The sequence below is a fragment of the Urocitellus parryii genome, chromosome 6 (genome assembly GCF_045843805.1).
Source record: "Urocitellus parryii isolate mUroPar1 chromosome 6, mUroPar1.hap1, whole genome shotgun sequence".
Classification (NCBI taxonomy): Eukaryota; Metazoa; Chordata; class Mammalia; order Rodentia; family Sciuridae; genus Urocitellus; species Urocitellus parryii.
Window position 1 is genome coordinate 60,143,787 of NC_135536.1, and position 4,077 is coordinate 60,147,863.

The 4,077-nt window shown below is 44.3% G+C and overlaps 1 long non-coding RNA gene across 1 annotated transcript; it reads left to right on the forward strand.

The window, feature by feature from the left end:
* Nucleotides 1–1,178: 1,178 nt before the first annotated feature.
* Nucleotides 1,179–3,075, forward strand: LOC144255496 (uncharacterized). Its single transcript, XR_013343794.1, has 3 exons — nucleotides 1,179–1,276; nucleotides 2,505–2,785; nucleotides 2,988–3,075. It is a non-coding gene; the product is annotated as an uncharacterized LOC144255496 (long non-coding RNA).
* Nucleotides 3,076–4,077: the final 1,002 nt, after the last annotated feature.

Genomic DNA, 4,077 nt, shown 5'->3' on the forward strand with positions numbered 1-4,077 from the left:
TTTCTTTCTTTTTTTTTTTTTTTTTTTTTTTTTTTCAGTGCTAGGGACCTAATCCAGGGCCTTACATATAAGTAGGCACACTCTACTACTGGGCTACATCTCCGGCTTGCAAGCTCTTAAAAGGTTGTCCAAAACAACCATAACAAGACTTTATGTGGCTGTGCAAGCAGACCCAGGAGGGACTGAGGAGAAGATTCTTCATTTAAGGAAGAGTTTTTCTCCTTCCTCGGTTGTTGGGGCCTGAACCCTGAACCCGGGCATAATTAGGAAGGCCCTTCATTACTGTCATACCCACAACTCCCACAACTCCTAAGAATTCTTAAGTGAATTTCTTCTATCTTGTTAGGTGGCCATTTTCTGCGTCAGATTGTGTGTAAACGAGCAGCCCCTGGTGGCTCCGAGGATAATAACAGATTTTTGCTGAGAAGTTTCGACGGTGCTCCAGTAGGGGTCAGCGATGAGGTAACTCCAGGGCTCGAAGAATGCCTAATTAGCCTGTGAGCTTGTAAGCCTAAAGGCACATAAAACTGGAGATAAACATAGAACAAAAGGAAGAGGGAGGTAATACTAATTTTAAAAGAGTCCAGGAATACATGTTCAAACTGTACATATTAGTAAATTTCTGAATATTTGTGAACTTCGACGAGGCAAAACTTTTATTGACTTTGAAGACATTGCATCGGTGAAGTTCCCCAAATAATAGTAGTAGGAGAGTCCAAAAGAGACGGGGTCTCGCTATGTTGCCCAGGCTGGAGTGCAGTGGCTATTCACAGGCGCGATCCCACTACTGATCAGCACGGGAGTTTTGACCTGCTCCGTTTCCGACCTGGGCCGGTTCACCCCTCCTTAGGCAACCTGGTGGCTCCCCGCTCCCGGGAGGTCACCATATTGATGCCGAACTTAGTGCGGACACCCGATCGGCATAGCGCACTACAGCCCAGAACTCCTGGACTCAAGCGATCCTCCCACCTCAGCCTCCCGAGTAGCTGGGACTACAGGCGCGCGCCACCGCGCCCGGCGATCGGAACGGCGGCAGAAAGACACTAAAGGCTGAGGTGTGGTGACGTCATCGGAGGAGGGGCAAAACTGGGCGGTTCAGAGCTTGAACACGCCTCGCGCGAGGCGGTCCGGAGGCTGGGGCCATATTTCGTCACCCCGGCGGGGTTACAGTTCTGCTGTATAATAGACTCAGCGAGGAATCCAAAGCGGACCTCTGTGGCGTGATCTCACTAAGTTTTGTTCCAAACACTGTTTGTATTTACCCGGAATCGGTCAGGTCAGTAAACTCTTAAGTGATCCTAGTTGTATCCAGAATCGCAGTGAGAAAGTAAAGGAAGTGCTTAATGCCTGGTCCCCCGGCATTATCTTGAATACGTGTGGCATCTTTTGGAAGATGTCATTTTATTTATTGAAAAAAATTTTTATTTTAAGAGGGAAACCATTTACCTAAATCTTCCATTTTCCACAATAAGCAAATTTAGGAGATGTTTGCGCTGTACGAAGGAGAATAAACTATAGTAACTGAAGTTGGAGGTCCGCAAAAGGGTCGGAGGCCAGCTCAATCTGAATTATTGGAAGGAGGGAAACCTGGGGTTGTTACCTGCTTTCGCCTTCTCATGTTCATTGTCCCTGTTGTTGAATAAAAAACTAGTAACTGGGTAACTGTGTAAGATTTGGGCGAAGAATTTCGATTTGACGGCTCGGAGGCAGTTTGGAACAAGCTTAGGTTAAGGGATGGAGGAGAAGAAAGAAAAAAGAAAAAAATACAACCGGAATAGTTCTGCTGCAACAGAACTTTCATTTGTCCTCGTGGGCAGTCTTTCCTTTCCCTCCCCCCCCCCCCAAAAATGAGTCTGAACTTTCTTCTCCACCTCGGTCCTTGAGGTAGGTAACTTAAAGACCATCAGATAAAAACTTTCAACTCTTCTTTCAACTCCTTGCTACTCCCCTTCTCTAAATTTATCTTTACAGAGTCAGGGAATAACAACCCCCAGTTGTACCTTCTTAACTCAAACCCAGTAGTTCAGAATTCTTATCTCTGGCTCTCTGTGTGTCTCTCTCAGAGATTCTGAGTTCTTTCACCTTAAAAAACAACCCTCCCATTTCCCCCTTTGACTCTGCCTCTTTCAAAATGGAATAAAGCGGGAGGGGCCAAAGTAATGAGGCATACATTAAAGTACATTACAGGCATATATTAAAGTACATTGATTGAAAGCAAAAGGACTCCACAATGTAAATAAACTGAAGTTAATGAGCCTCCCTTGAGAAATTAAGTGGGAATGTTGCAGAATGATAGTTTTCCCCAAAGTCTGTTTCAACCTTTTATTACCCTGATAAATTTATAGTTGGACACAGGAAGTTCCAGTTAGAGACCACATTTCCCAGTTGACCTTACAACCTAGAGTGGTTAAGTTCTCACCAGTGGAACAAGAATGAAGTGTTACAGGTGATCTGTAACTCTTGCTTAAAAATAAATCGTTGCCCTCCGTTTCTGCTCTTTAAAGGTTGGAGGTCCGCAAAAGTGTCGGAGGCCAGCTCAATCTGAATTATTGGAAGGAGGGAAACCTGGGGCTGTTGCCTGCTTTCGCCTTCTCATGTTCATTGTCTCTGCTTCAGCGCTAGGTGGCGCCAGTGCACACCCGCTGTAGCGCTCCAGCTTTAACCACGCAAACGAGGAAAAATATCTCACCCAGAGGATGCGAAAACTTGCAGAGGAAAGAAACCAGGATGCGTGAATGAAAATGGAGCTGAACAACCCTGCTAGTCAGAACCATTCCTATCTCTGGTCTGTTACAAGAGTAAAAAGTCTCTATTTCCTTTAAATCAATATATATTGGTGGGGCCTCTTTATTTTCACAGCATACTCTTAACTTTTTCAGATAAATTCACAGAAGAAAACTTTAAAAAATATATTCTTAGTTGTAGATGGACATAATGCCTTTTATTTTATTAATTTATTTTTATGTGGTTTTGAAAATCAAACCTAGGGTCTCGCATGTGCTAGGCGAGTGCTATACCACTGAGCTACAACCCCAGCCAAGAAAATTCTTCATAGCTAGAACTTCTAAAGGACAAGAACCAAAAGAGCTGCAGCATCTACAGGGCATCCTAATGGGTGAATCATCTTTAACTGTCTGTAAGAATAAAAAAAAAAAAAAAAAAAAAGTCCTGTATTTTCCTACATTCTCTATATTTGCACCCATTTTATTATTTTGTAAATGAAAATTTTCTTCCTTTCTCAGTTGTCCCTGTATTTTCAGTGGCAGTAAATCTCGTCTTATGAATCGATAAAATCTTTTGTTTTATGATGGTTTAGGTTGAACCACCATCAATTACATTAACCCCCACTTCACCATTGCTTTATGAATTAGTGAAACATATATTCAGTGCTAAGTCAATTATGCCTGAGCTCCAATCAGTTGTTTACATTTTTAAATTTGAGTTTTAGATTTTTATTTTGTATGGTTGTTTTATTTTAAAAGAGACAAGTGTCTTGATATGTTGCCCAGACTAACCCCAAACTTCTGGACTGAAGCCGCCCTCCTACTGTAGCCTTCCGTGAGGCTGAGGCTACAAATCAGTGTCACAGCGCCAGCGGGGGCAACAGTTGTTGTGACTTTTTAACACTGCAGAAAACAAGGCAATGTCGATCTTTAGGTGGGGTTTGCGCTTTCAAAATGTAAACCGTCAATTCTGTGGCTCCAAACATCAGTTCTTTGGGGGTGTTAAATGAAGAAGAGCAAGAGGTCAGATGAAAAGAAAAGGCTTTCTGTCCTGGTCGGGAAAGATGGTGTGTGGCCACATAGGGCCTGGGACTCGAAACCTCAGCAGCTACCAAGGGAGGAGCACAGGGCAAGGCAGAAGTTGGACAAAGGCCCCAATTGCTGGGCCCTGAGAGCACCCTAGGAGGCGACCCGATGCAGCTAAAGAGGACCGGGCAGCGGTCCCAGAAAAACAAGTGAAAGAGGCGCAACTCGGGGACCATTGCCAGCCGTATCCTAGTCCAAGCAGAGAACAGAAGCCAAGACCTGGGACCAGGACACGCGGAGCCCCAAGTGAAGAGGCGGAGAGTGGCGC